Below are 14,981 nucleotides of genomic sequence, written 5' to 3'. Positions count from 1 at the left end.
ATAACGCTGTGTGGAAGGCTGGTGGAAGGCCTGGAATGCTTTTAGGAGGATCAGGGATCATGGAGAAGATGATGCTGGCGACAAGACAAACACTTGTGTATTTTTAGCTTCCACAGGATGCGGTTTGGCATTAAAGGAAAAATCACAGAATAAAAAGAAAATCACAGATAAAAAGGAAATCACAGAACTGTTCAACCATCCATCCATCCATCCATCCATCCATCCATCCATCCATCCATCCATCCATCCATCCATCCATCCATCCATCCATCCATCCATCCATCCATCCATCCATCCATCCATCCATCCATCCATCCATCCATCCATCATCCATCCATCCCTCCCTTAACACCAAGACTGAACTGGAAACACCTTTAATTTCTTTTTATTGTCACAGCAGGAAGTTCAGATCGAGCACATGAAGATCTATGGAGATTCAGATCCAATGGATAAGATACACAATTAATTTATATTTCTTGCATGGAATGCAGCCTTGTAGCCCAAATAAGCCTGACTCTCATTTGGGATACTTTAATATAAAACATTACAGGCTTGTCTGCATTACAAAAAATATAGATTGCAATATATCAGTGAATTTAAAGAAATTTGTAATATTTACTCCAGAAGAACTTCTCCAATGATGTATTCTGAATATTTTGTCTGTGTGTGTGAACTTCCTAACCAGGGAATCTGCATTCCTTCACACATCCCTTATATTCATTCCAAGAAGCAGACAGCACTGCACTGCACAGATTTTAATAAAAAGGACCTAATTACACTGCAAACCTATGAGCAAAATCAGCCTGGAGAAGGAGCAGAAGAAAGCAGCAAAATCAAAGTACCTGAAGAGTTACCAGATACACAGAAATCACATCTCTGTCTCACTAATTCAATCCTGCCACCTAATTCCTGACAGTAACTAACAATTTCATGATAGCTGTCCACCAGCTCGCCAGGAAATTCTCTTGTTCTGGAGAAAAAAATAGTCAGCTGCTCCTGAGTAGACTTAGAAAAACACTCACTGTGTCTGTGCATCTCTAGTCTCTTCTTTCTCTTTTTATTCAGTGTAAAATGCCCTTTTTGCTAAAGAAAAATGAGAGTTTATGGATAGAACTCCTGTACTTCCCACATTTGGGAATAAAGGATTGTGTTTCAGGCTGCACTGGGATCCATTTCTACCCCGTGCCAGTAATCATGTCAATGTGATATTGATACCATACATTTTTGGATGGTTAATTTAGTTCAGCTTTATCTGAGCCAAGATATCAAGCTGATAATTGATCTCCAGCTTTGTTCTGCAGCATTAATTAAGTTTTAGAAAAGCTTACAGATCAATTTATTTGAGTTAATGCAAATCTGCACCTAGAACAACACGGCTCAGATATTTATCACTCTGCTGTTAGTCCCTTCTCATGCCTCAGCAATTCAGGTTTACATCTGGTTCAAGTTTCTCTAATCTAAAATAAACCAGCATGAAAAAGCATTTGATTTCTCATTTAGATTCCCGATAGCCTTTTATTGCAAAGATAACATCCCTTGTCTGATGTGAAATGGTGAAATTCTTGGGTCAAAAATAATGAATAAAATGTTGGCACTCCTGAGTTTTTACAACTAACCTGAATTTTATTGGTCTCAATTAAAAGGAAATTGGGGTTCTTTTCCACATGGGAGATAATATAGCATTATTTAGGTTGTGCTACAATTGTGATTAATTTCTATGCCCTAAAAATATTGACTTCAAAGACATTGAAAGGTTGATGTGAAAAGCTCCTCACTGTGAGGACCTGGCTTGACTTTGCTCTTGCACAGCCCCTCAGGTGAGGATGGAGATAAAACCAGCTCAGGCCAAATCAAATCAGCTGCAGCAGCACCCTGTTTGTTTATCTTTTCTTAAAATGCAAAGGATGGCTGTTTTCAGGTGGATTTATCAGGGAATGGTTTGGGTTGGAAGGGAATTTAAAGTCCATCCAGTGCCACCCAAGGACGCCTTCCACTGTCCCAGAGTGCTCCAAGCTCTGTCCAGCCTGGCCTTGGGCGCTCCAGGGATCCAGGGGCAGCCACAGCTGCTCTGGGAATTCCATCCCACCCTCACAGAGGACAATTCCTTCCCAAAATCCCATCTAAATTTACCCACTGACAGCTTAAAGCCGTTCCCTGTGTCCTGTCCCTCCAGGCCTTGTCCCAGTCCCTCTGCAGCTCTCCTGGAGCCCCTTCAGGCCCTGCGAGGGCTCTGAGCTCTCCCTGGAGCTTCTCCTCTCCAGGCTGAACAATCCGTGCCCTTACAGCAGGATGTGGATCCTGCTCATGGATCTGTGCTTTACAGAGGCCTTTTGTTCCATTTTTGAGTTTAAACAAAGCTTCCATTTTCTCCAATCACGCCCAGGTGCTGAAGAGTTACAACTCCCAAACATCCCTCGATTTTCCCACAACCCTTTTTTTGCAGAGTCACGGTTTTCTCAGTTTTGTATCAGAGCATTTAAACACATTTAAAGCTGAGCTGGTCACAATGACCTTTCAGCACAGCATGCAGAAAACTCTGCATCGGGTAACTCTGCTTTTACTGACTGTTGCACATTTCCCAGGTACTCAGTCAATACTTTGCAGGATTTCTCTAACAAATCTTCAATATGGAGATGGAAACATTTGCCCACCTCAATATTTTTGCTGGAGGCAACTTAGATTTTCCTTAGCCTGTATCTGGTATAATTTTCTATTAAGGATGATAAAAGGGAGGATAAAAAAGAGTTTGTAAAACATGAGCTCACTGTATTTTTCATGAGAGGATTTTTATGTACATTGTGTTAGGTCAATGAGGTGTGATTTTTTGCCTAATTAACAGAGCACGATACTACTAATTAATCAGATGAGATATGCCAGTAGGGCCCCCTTTATCAGAAGCAGAGAAAATGGCTTTAGGAATTTTCCCAAAATCTTAAAATCTGGAGTTTTGATAATTTGAGGTGCCTCTGCCAAGCCCTTGGGTAACTCCCCATAGCCAGGACTGCCTTCAGCAGCAAAAAGGGTGAGAGTTTTCCTAAGGAAATTGGTGAGGTTTTGCCATCTGGATCCCACCTTTCTACTTCCCTACTTGTCCTTTCCTAAACATTTCAGTGGGGTTTTTTCCCTTGCACAGCTGCCTCATCCAAACCCCCTGTAGATCCTGCTCTGTATTGATTGTGTTCATAGTACAAAATGCTGACTGAAGGAATAGGATAAAACTCCACTCCTCTTGGCTTTTCCTGATTTCCATTGGTTCAGGAAGGTCAGAGGAAAATGCCCAATTCCACCTTCTAAATGAGAGTTGTTTGGGAATTGTAGAAGGTTCAGATTGTGACAAATATCATGGGCTGCTGCTCAAAGAGCTCCACAGCTCGAGAGATTGGCATAACCAGCAAATTCAGGGCTTGGACACTGATTTTTGGGTTTTCCTATTTGTGGTTTTCCTATTAGCTTAGCCACAGTAGTGGTGCAGGTTCCCATTTCTATATTTGATGGGGGTTTTTAGTACGCAGCTTGAAAACTGGGAATAAGACAGCTGAAATAAAGGGAAAAAAATCCCTCCAGCTTCCTCTGGCTGTAATACCTAAGGCAAAAGACCCTCTTTGAAGCAAAAAAATGTTTCAGCACGATGTGGAAGGCAGGATGTGCTGAGGGGGGTGGTGCAAACATCCTCTGTTCCTCCTCAGCCTCTCCCAAAATGAGGGACAAACAGAAGGAAGAGCCTGAACTGCTCCCTCTGGAGCAAGTTTGGCATGAAAGAACCTTTTACACCAAAAGAGAAATTATAATTTTCCTCCTTGGAAAGGAAAGCTTGGTTACCTGTCCATGGCAGGAGGTTGGATGGTCTTTAAGGTCCCTTCCAACCCAAACCATTCTGGGACTGATCCTGTGATTCCTGGTTTCTAGTACAAAATACTCTGTGATGCTTTTTGCATGATCGACTACAAAATGTTCTATTCTTCACCTTTTACTGACAATTTTCTCCCTCTGGAACAAAAGATTAATTTACATTTTTCCTATTAATAGGCACATTTTTGCAGTGCCTGCACCACTGTAGAAAAGGGGCAGCACAGCATTATTTTTTTGTCTGCTTACTCAATTATTGTGGGAGAAATAAGCTATTTTAGAGATGTCTTCCAAAGTAGGTCAGGACAGAACGAGAGGAGAAGTCTGTGAGTACCTTTCCAAAAATAAGTGATATCCCCTGATCTGAGTGCCTGAAAACCTCATTGGCTGCAGCACTGCATTTAGAGGGCTGTTAATTAGGAGTGAAAAATTAATTACCTTGCTCTGCCTGCCCGGGGGCTGGAGGTGCTGCTGGCAGATGGGCAGGGCTGCACCAGCCCTGGTGGTGGCAAAGGTGATTGAGTTTAGACTATTCTGTGTTTCTCATTTTCCTCTTTTTGGGTTGTTTTGGATCATTTAGTGAAGCTTCATCTCCTTCCAGAGCAGTCTGTTGACGAAGCCACCGAGTGGGATGCTGAATGCTTTTAATAAGATTTTGACTGAGGTTGGGTTTTTTGTGGGGTTGGTGTTTTTCCTTTCAAACTTTGGAGTGTCACTGGGCTTTTTAAGATCTCCACAGATCTGAGCCTTGGTTTCTCTCTGCTTCAGTTCCCTGCCTGTAAAGAAGATTAATCACATTTCCCCATCTCACAGGAGCATTGTGTAAATGAATCCATAAAAAGATTGCCAGCTGTCCCTATATCATTTAACAGGAAAATATGGGTACCAAAAACAAACATCCAGAAGCCTTCCTGGCCAGGGCAGAGAAACACAAAGAATATTTTTCCATGCCAGCAGCCAGCAAGTAATTTTGAGTGTGAGCAATTATTTCCTTCAGAGACAAGCACCAAACACATGAGCTGTGGATTTAACTGGAAATGTGGAGTTATCAAGTGTTCCACCAAGCCTGGGGCTGATCTTGCTCATTATTCCAGAATTTGGCATAGAGGGGATCAGGAAATTGTTTAACTGTTTTTTGCTCTGCTTTCTTCACAGTCCATCTTCCATTAATGAGAGTCTCCAAAGCATTTGGAACCAGGCAGGCACCAGGAATTAATTCCCCTGAAAACGTGGATTGCTGGCACTGGTGTGGTGTTGCCAAATCACCACTGCAGGTCTGTTCCTGACATTGTGCTCCTAAAAGTGAGTGGCTGCACTCTGGCCTTTGCTTTTCTGCTCTTGAAGTTTTATAATAAATTTTATTTTATTTTATTTTATTTTATTTTATTTTATTTTATTTTATTTTATTTTATTTTATTTTATTTTATTTTATTTTATTTTCCTTGATTTGTTTTGATTTTACTTATTTTAATTTCTTTTTGCTTTTTTATGAAACACTGCTCCAAGCCCTAGCAGCTGCACCTGAGCTTGTAGGTGTTTTGACTAAATGCATCCCACACATTCAAACTCTAGAGAATAATTAATAAGGCTTCATCTATTAAATATCTGCATACCTATAATTATCTTAACCCTGTGATTTTGGAGTCAATAATTTTTTGGTTGACCTGATGGTGATTTTAATGGAATTGCTGCTCCTGACCGACACTTCACTGTAAATAGAGGAAAAACAAGGAACTTCCTCTCCTCTCTACAGCCCTGCAGACCCAAATATATCAGCTAAAATATTTATGTCTCTGAAAACTTAAAATTAGAATTTTGTGTGTCCAACAATTCATAGAGGGATTTTTTTGGGGAAGTATTTTGTAAGGGGTTTTTGTGTTGGAGCAAAACCAAGGACTTCAAGGTCCTGGAAGTCTGAGTGAGCTTTGACTAAGCTGAAAAGCTCCTTGCTGGAATTGCTGTTGTCACATCCACATGAGGATTAAGCCAATGGCGCTGTGGCTTTTAAGAGGTTCCTTTACTAAGAAATCAGAATTATCTGACTTCTTTGGAGGTTTCACCAAGTTCTAAAAGCTCGACTTTTCAATATTCCAAAGACTTGTGGAAAAGCCATTTACTCTCCTGCTTCCTCCTGTCCTAGGTTACAAGATGTGGCTGGGAGTGTGTATTCTATTTACCATCTGTCAGAGCTGGGGCAGTTATCTCTGTTCATTGGGCAGTTTTTTCTTTATCTCTCCCACAACCCATCCTCCCTCCAGGAGATCTCTGCTGTCCATGGCCATTAATTATTAATTATCTTCTGTCCATGGCCAGGGAGTGTCCCTGCAGGGCTGATCCAATCCCAGCATCCCATGGGGAGATGCCCCGCCCAGGGGAGGAGCCAAGCATTCCTACCTGGATCCAATCTGGGCTTTGGGACACCCCAGCAGCCTCTGCCCCCTGCATTGCCAGAGGAGCAGCTTTCTGCTGCCCTGCATGGCCAGAGGGAGCCCAGGCCCATCTGCAGCAGCCCTGGAGCTGCAGAGGAAAACTCCCCCCTTGTGCAGGATCCCTGCTGCAGCAGAGCCACAGCTGGCACTGCAGGAGGATTGCAGCCACCATTGAATGAAATCAGGATATTTCATTCATTATTTGCTGCCACCACCCTGACCCACAGGGTGTCACGGCATGTTCTGACTCTGCCAGTGTTGTTTTGTATTCCTGCATTTTTATTTTATTTTTATTTTCTTCCCTAGTAAAGAACTGTTATTCCTGCTCCCATATCTTTGCCTGAGGGCCCCTTAATTTCAAAATTATACCAATTCAGAGGGAGGGGGTTTGCATTTTCCATCTCAGGGGAGGCTCCTGCCTCCTTTAGCAGACACCTGTCTGTTCAAACCAAGGCACTTCCCCAGCTCCTCAATTCCTTCCCAGTTCCTCCTGGCTGGGATGAAAGCAGGGATCAGGAGCGGTCTCAGCTTGGAGATGTTTTGTAGCAAAGCCCTTCCTTACCTTGTCAGGTGAAATGATCATTGCAAGCAAATGGCACATCCAGTCTCAGCCCTGCAGCTGCTTTATTTAGCAGGGGACTTGTTTAATCCAGCAAACTCCTGCTCTCCTCACAGCCACCAGCCCTCACATGCTGGGAGAACAGCCCAAAAAATTCTGCTTTTCCTTTTTTCCTAGCTTTGACTTTGAGTAAGAGCAAGAAGGCTGCAAGAATAAATAGCCTTGACTTTGAGTAAGGAGAAGACTTTAAATAAACCTTCAGATTTCCTTTAGATTTGCTTCTTTCAAAAGAAAAATCTACAAATCCTCACCTTTAGAGAACAACATCCCTTTTTCTTTTTTTTCATTTTGCTGCCAAATAAGGGAAAAAGAACATTTTTGCACAAAAAAATGGCGTGCACATAATTTCAATCCCATTTATCAGTAAATGTTCTGTATCAAGACGTGGCTTTATTGCTTTGCAGCCCTATCAGACAAGGTTTTAACAAAAACTGCCATTGCACAGGTACTTGGGAAAAGCTTCCAACATCCTCATTGTGGATTTGATATGTGTGTGGATTGTCAGTGCCTGAGTGGAGCCTCAAACTGAGGCGTTTAAGGAGCTCTTTCTTTTCTTCAAATAGGCTTGCTGGGTGTCTTAAACTGAGATAAGCACCCCAAATGATTTATCTTCAAAGAGTTTGGCCACTTAATGTGAATTTTTGTCATTTAAATTTCCAGTAATTCCTGCAGTTGGTGGATTAGGAGCGATTTCCTCCGGAATAGTGCAATGAACTCTACCCCAACCACTTTATACCATTATCAAAACCACTTGAAACCTTCAGTCCTCTGACAGTGAGAAGGAAATTTATGACTGGCTGAATTCTAAAGAAAGGTCGTTTGTACATCCCCGAGCAAGGCCCTCCCCAGTCGAGGCCCTGCCAGCTCTCAAAGAGACACAGAAAGGTCTTTGAGCTCCTGTCATCTCTGGGAATAACAGCATCAATATGCACCGAGGTTAATGCCTCACAAAGGAGCAGGAATCTGCATATTACATTTATCAAAAGATGTGTAAATGAGCCGTATAGGAGTCTCCTACAATGCCCTGCATAATTTATTCCGTGTACAATGAAGAGCTGATCAGATTTCACGCATGTTTACTTTGGGGAAGATAACTGCTGGAGTGTCTGAACCAGCCATGGAATACAAATATGGTTCAAAGTAATGTGTTTATCTACCTGACATTTTAATCTTGAAAACTTTCTTATTCCCATTGTTTTGACAAAGAGGTTCCCTTTTGTGAGAATAATCTCTGCCCAGCACTGGAGGACTTGCTTTGTTGGAGACACACAATATATCTGGGGGTTTATTAGATATGCAGAAGTGAAACAAAAGGCCCATGCTGGCACCATTTATATTTCTGATATGGTTTATTTTCTTTCTCAAACTTTGAAGGAGAGGAAAATTAATTGAACCTGAAGTTTTAGAAACAGAGAAATCCTGGTTTCATAACTCAGAGGCAAAGTGCAGAGCCTCATGCTGCAATCTTGCTCCTTGAGCAAGGTCCTTGACAAGTCAAGTTGGGCCCTTGTACATCCATTTCCCTCTCCTAATTCTAACCAGCTCACATTTATCCTCTCAGCATGAGTATTAGCTAAGAGAAACACGCAATTTAAACTTTTTATAGCTCAATTTCACATTGCATAGCCATCAGTTAGTGACCAACTTCCCCCACAATTAAATATTCTGATTTCAACAGCTGGACATTTTTACTGCAATTCTGAATTTACCCTCGTCTTTACCTTAGATTTGCTGGCTGTTTTGTCTTTGTTCTCCAGGCTCTGGCAGGTGCAGATGAAGCTTTCCAGCCTTCCTCTTGCGGTTATTCCAGAGCCTTGCTCCTCGCCGTGTGAGCGCTGGCGGATCCTGAGCGAGAGGATGGGAGCTGCTCTTTGCTGAGCCCGTTTCCAGCATCCCCTGGAGACGCTGAGTTTCCCAAAGGCTCCATGGTGGAGGGAGCCCTGCTGCTGTCAGGAACAGGAACAGGAACAGACCCTGCTTTGTTCTCCCTGCAGGTGCTGAGGGCTCTTTGGAGCTGCTGTTCAGCTCCTGCTTTGCCCTCCCCGCCCAATTCCTTTCAATCCACGGGATCAGGTTCTCAAGCCTGCTGGATCTGAAGCTCCGGAGAGAGATTTAGCATTTGGCAAAGGCTCATGCCCAGCAGGACACTGCCCTACAAGTGCTGGGGAGCGTGGCTTGGCCCCTGTTTGTGGGGCTGCTCCATCATCCCACGGGGATCAGGTGTCAAAGGCACGGCCTCCTTTCACACCCAGTTACTCTGAACTCGAGGATTTCATTGCTAAACAAGTGTTTCTCTGTGGGATCTCAGCACCTCAGGACTGAGGTGCCGAGTCACCGAGACCACCCTTGGGGGGCTCGGGAGTCCTGGAATGTTCCAGAAGTGTCTGGTGGCTGGACTTTGATCCTACACAGGAGACGACACCTGTATGAGGATAGGAGGGTTTCACCGGGGTGAATGGTGAAGGGATTAGTTAATTAGAGAGTGAAACACAGGGTTTAGGATTTCTGTACAGGGGGGTTTAGAGAAGTAAGATGGAGGAATTGGGGCGTGTCCTGTCCTTCTTCTTCTTCTTCTTCTCCTCCATCTTCTGTGGTGATGGTGGCACTTTGGGATTGGTCATTACTAAAAGTGCACTGGGCAATAAGGGTGAAAGGTATTGGGGAAAAATGATAAATATTGTACACGTAACTTTGGGTATAAAGATAGGTGACTGTCCGGAGGGCAGCACAGTGTGCTCATGGCTGGCTGCTGAGCAGAGCTCTGTCGGGCCGAGAGAAAATCTTTTAGATAAACAATTAATAAACACCGAGACCGAGAAAAGAACTGAAGCCTCTTCTCGTCCTTTGAAACGCGGGCTGCCCCAAGGCCACCCCGGGCCTTTCCAGGCCCTCCAAACAGCCGAAAATCGGACATTTCTCAGCCCTCAAATTCTGGTTTTAAATAATTCTTAAATGTCTTCTAAAAAACAGAGCACTGGGGTTATGCAGAACTCTGCCAAACCTTTTTTTCCTTGACACGATGGATGAGTGAATGTGCATTTATTTAAAATAACAATGCTGTTTTCAGAATTCACATTATCATGGTATTTTGTCATCTTCAAGAGGCTGTGTCTGTCTGCTCTGTGGTGCCAAAGCAAACAGTGACAGTTTCAACAGGTGCAGAGCAACAAACCCAACAGGATTGCTGTGATAGGAGAGATGTGGGGACAAACCAGGGATGAATTTTAGCGGGGGCTGTTGTGGTAGGAAAAGGTGCAGTGGTCTCAAATGGAAGGAGAGGCAGTTTGGATGGGATGTCAGGAAAAATCCTTCCCTGGGAGGGTGCTGGGCTGGCACAGGGTGCCCAGAGCAGCTGTGGCTGCCCCTGGATCCCAAGGCCAGGTTGGACATTGGGATTTGGAGCACCCTGGGATAGGGAAAGGTGTCCCTGCCATGGCAGGGGTGGAACTGGACAAGATTTAAGGTTCATTGTCTGTCCCAACCCAAACCATTCTCTGACTGCACAGGTAAAGAAGGGTCACAGCAACAAAATGCAGACAAAACCTCGGTTAACACTGTGCTGCTGAAGGGAAAATTCAGTGCTAAATCCAGGCAGATTCCTTTAGGCACATGCAACAAAAAACCAACAAACAAACAACAACCAGACATCATTTGAAGTGTCTGTTTAAAATAAAAAAAACTTTAAAAAAACCCCAAAAATCCACTCCTTGAACTGCAGCCTGGAGTGAGTGAGTCAGTGTTTGCCCATGCCAGCCTTCACCAGGTGGAACCCAAGGACAGCCAGCGCCTGCTTTGCATGGATCTTCTCATCCTCCTGTTGCAAATTTTACACCTTTTCTTTTCCAGCAGCCATGGGAATTAGAGTATAAATAGCATTTCTTCATCAGTTCACAAATGCTCCCCATTAAATGTGCCCAGTTAATGCAGTCACATGGTTTGGGAAATGCCAATCACTCCTGTCAAACAGATTGATGCTACAATATGAATATGTCAGTAACTCTTCATTAAAAAAGAAAAAAATGGCGGAGAGGGAGACTTCATGAGGGGGAATGGAGCAGCCATAGAAACCACACAGAGATAATGCTGTCCCAGGAGACAAATTTCCTTCCCATATAAATTTAGATGCCTGTATAGGTTTGCTCCTCCCTGCTTCAGAGGATCCTCGCTGGTTATTCACCAGCTTGGAGCAGAGATGAGGCTGAACATGGATTATATACATTAAAAAAGCAACCCCTGTTGAGGCAGGAGCCCTGAAACACTCGCCTTTTATGTGGAAAAACTGCTACAACAGTGTTTTATTCCCGCAGCCCAATTGCCTCTGTGTGAGTCATCCGAGGAGTTAAGTCAGCAAAACCATTTGTGATAATACAATGAAGCAGCAGAACGGGTTCTGCCACAATGGACGCGTTCAAAAAAAGGGCCCTGTGCTCACACACAGCACCTCTGGCTTTACTCACAGCCTGCTGCAAGGTTTGGGGCAGCTGCAGGGCTTGGGTCAGGTGGATTTTGGGATATTTCAGGCTGTTTTCCATGCTAAAGTTGGAACTGGGCTGGGAAAACCAACCAACCAACCAAAAAAAAAAAAAAAACCCCCAAAAAACAAAAAAAACCCCACAAAAAAACCCCAAAACCACAAAAAAAATCCAAACAAACAACCAAAAAAACAAAAAAAAACCAAACAAAAAACCTATCAAATACCCAAAACCAAACCATAAAATATATTTATTATAAAATATAATACATTATAATATATTAAATATAATACATTATAATATATTAAATATAATTCAATTCAATTTAATTTAATATTAAATATAATATTTAAATTATATAATTTTAAATTTATATAATTAATATAATATTTAAATTATATAAATTATATTAAATATAAATATAATATAATTATAATATATTTAATTTAATTTAATTTAATTTTAAATATAATATAGTATAATATAAAATATAATATCTATTTATTATAATATATAATATAAATATATAATATTTTATAATATATTTATTATAAAATGTAATATTACTTTAAATATAACATTAAATATAATTATAAAATGTAACTAATTATAAAATATAACTGAGCAGCAACAAGTTATATGAATGGAGGAAGGCATTCATTCTGTTCCATAATATCAGCAAGTTGGAAGTGTCGAAATTTGGGATTTCAGTGCTGGAACCACTCAGGGGGCACAGTGGAGGAGAGAGGGTCACCTGGAGCGCAGTGGGTTTGGGGCTGGAGCTTTTATCTACCCAAGAAAATCTGTTCTTTCTGTCAAAAAATTTAATTTATAAAGGTAATTTTGGTAATGGCCCTGCATTTGGGTCTGTCAGGAGTGGTGTGGGCTGTTCCTGAGCTGAAGCTGGAGTCCGGATTTATTTCCAAAGAGTGTCCAGGGAAAGCACAGAGGCTTTTCCTGCCCCTGGGAGCTGGTCATGCTCTGACCCTGCTGCTTTTTGCACACTGGATTTTCCAGCAGCTCCATGTGACCCCTTCCCCTCGGTGCCGATGGAGAGGCTTTCCCTGGCAGCTGAGAAATCAGGATTTTGTTCTGTTCTAATCCTGTTCTGGATTTGGGTGGTGTTTCCAGGTATTTTCTGGATGCACCAGCAGCCAGGTGATGTGGGGTGTCCATCAACCACTGCTTTATTTTGTACTCCTCAACACCTGCCCTGGACAAGAGAATATTTGGCCTTCCAAGCCCCTAACTCTCCTTTTAAGAAGAACATACTCAGTTAGCTTTTAGTGTAAAATCCATTTATTTTAGCCCCAGTGCTCAGGGATTAACCTGGTTTTGTTCTCTTGCAATGCAGTGGAACTTGCAGTATTTAATATGCATTTAATCGTTTCAATAATGAATTATTTTTAAAAAGTAAAATAGCTACAGGTGCTCCATGCCAGATGTTTATGCCACTGAAATCTTAATCTATTTTAAGGATGATTTTTTAATCTGTTTTATCAGAGTAACTTTCACTGTCAAGAAAGATCTTCCACTGCAGGAGATGCAGCATTTCTGTGCTTAAACCTCAGGATTACCCTGAATTAATGAACAGATAGTTTAGTTTCTTTTGAAATGCTGATAATGTGCATTTTTTTTACTTCTAGATACATCATGGGCGTAGTCAGATACGTGGTTTGTACAGTTTGAATGTTATTTACAGTAATTTAATTGCCGCATCAGCCAAAAGTTCATCAAGCCTCCCCAGACCTGCTGGGAAACAACAATTCCTTGTTTTTTCCAGGAATATTGATGTGGATCAGCACTTTTTGACTCTTTTGGGTTCAAGGTGGGTGTTGAAGGCTGAGAGACAGAGACAAGGGAGGGATCATGATTTCCATGGGAGAGCAGGAACTAATTCCTCCTTGCAGGACTGAAATCCTGAAGCATTCCCTGAGGAACAGTAATGGCTCCTTGTCATTAAATACCTTGTGAACACTTCCAGTGTGTATGATCACCAGAAAATCACAGTCACTTCCTGTTTTTTGTATATCATTACCATAAAATCACTGTCACTTCCTATTTTTCATATATAATTATCATACAATCACAGTCACTTCCTATTTTTCCTACTTATCTTTGTCTACTATAGCACCAAAGTATTTTAAAACTTCTAATGCTTTTAGAATTTTGAACAGAAATTGGGGAGATTTTATCCTCTGGAGAGGATCAGCCCTAAATGTTAAAAGCACCCAGTGCTCTGAAACAAAGAAAAGAAGTTTTGCTCTCACTGCTCTGATGTTAAGCTTTGAGTGAACTCAGCAATTATTGGATTTAGGAGTTTTTCTTCCACCCTTTTGTCTGAAAACACTTTCCTTCTGCACCTCTCCCAAGGATTTTCCTTGAAAGGCTCCGTAAATCACCAAAATCCTTGGGAGGGGAAGGTTGAAAAAACCCCTAAAATCCTGTTTAGAATCTCTGGAAAAGTTTTCTCTTCCCAAAACAATTCTGAGCATTCTCCAAACCCCAGAGTGCTGCAATGGCTCAGTGTTTTCCCTCTGGGACAAAGGCAGCTCTGTCCCCAGGATGGAGCCAGCTGTGCAGAGGGGACAGCCACAGTGGGGTTGGCATCACAGCTCCCTGGGGACACAAGGGCGGCCAAAATTCCCTTCCAGCTGCCCCTTCCAGCTTTTTTTGCTCTGAATTGAAATTATGTCATAATGGATCTGGGTTTGGATTTGGGAGCAGCCAAGTTGGGTGTTGGGGCTGCCCAGCCACAAAATATCCTCCCTGTTATCCTGTGACCGTGTTCACAGGGGTCTCATGTTGAGGGAAGAGACGAGGATCTGACTCCATGTTTCTGAAGGCTGATTTATTATGATATATATTACATTAAAACTATACTAAAAGAATAGAAGAAAAGGTTTCACTAGAAGTCTGGCTAAGCTAAGAATGGAAAGGAATGATCACAAAGGCTCTGTCTCGAACTCTCTGTCCGAGCCAGCTGACTGTGATTGGCCATGAATTAGAAACAACCCCATGAGACCAATCCCAGATGCACCTGTTGCATTCCACAGCAGCAGATAATCAATGTTTACATTTTGTTCCTGAGGTCTCTCAGCTTCTCAGGAGGAAAAATCCTAAGGAAAGGATTTTCCATAAAATGATGTCTGCGACATTGTCCCATCCAAGCATCTCATTGAATCCCAGAAAGGCCACGGCCCTCCACATGAAAGCAATGAAATTATTTATTTTCTGTTAATGAGTTATGAATAATCCATAAACTCACTGTATTTTTGGCTATTTTAACCAAATTCTTGGTTCAGGGAGGAGAAGGAATTCTTTACTGCCACTCATGGATTTAATTTTGCAAACTGCTGGTCTGAGTGTATTTACAATGTCCCAAAAATGTGGTGTACAAACTGCTCCTTGCCAAGAGCAGGAGTTGACCCAGTGAGACACTGCAGCACAGAAGGGGAGGAGACAGAACCCCACCATTCCCAGGTCCTCCCTGCTCCCCCTCAAAGAGCTCCATCCTCCTTTGGGCCACACAGGGATGATTGTCAGCCCCCAGACATCAGGACATTTCAAATGGGACCTCTCTGGGCTTCCCTTTGGTGGAGAAAATCTCCTTGC

General features: G+C 42.3%; 1 protein-coding gene across 1 annotated transcript in view; it reads right to left on the bottom strand.

Annotated features, from left to right (window-relative positions):
- Positions 1–8,753, bottom strand: part of C6H10orf90 (chromosome 6 C10orf90 homolog) — a 98,440-nt gene extending 89,687 nt beyond the window's left edge. Inside the window, exon 1 of the mRNA XM_064716941.1 lies at positions 8,616–8,753. The gene's annotated coding sequence lies outside the window, so the exon portion shown is untranslated. The remainder of the gene's footprint in view (positions 1–8,615) is intronic.
- Positions 8,754–14,981: the final 6,228 nt, after the last annotated feature.

The sequence above is a fragment of the Zonotrichia leucophrys genome, chromosome 6 (assembly GCF_028769735.1).
Source record: "Zonotrichia leucophrys gambelii isolate GWCS_2022_RI chromosome 6, RI_Zleu_2.0, whole genome shotgun sequence".
Lineage (NCBI taxonomy): Eukaryota > Metazoa > Chordata > Aves > Passeriformes > Passerellidae > Zonotrichia > Zonotrichia leucophrys.
This window is presented reverse-complemented; position numbering and strand designations above follow the sequence as displayed.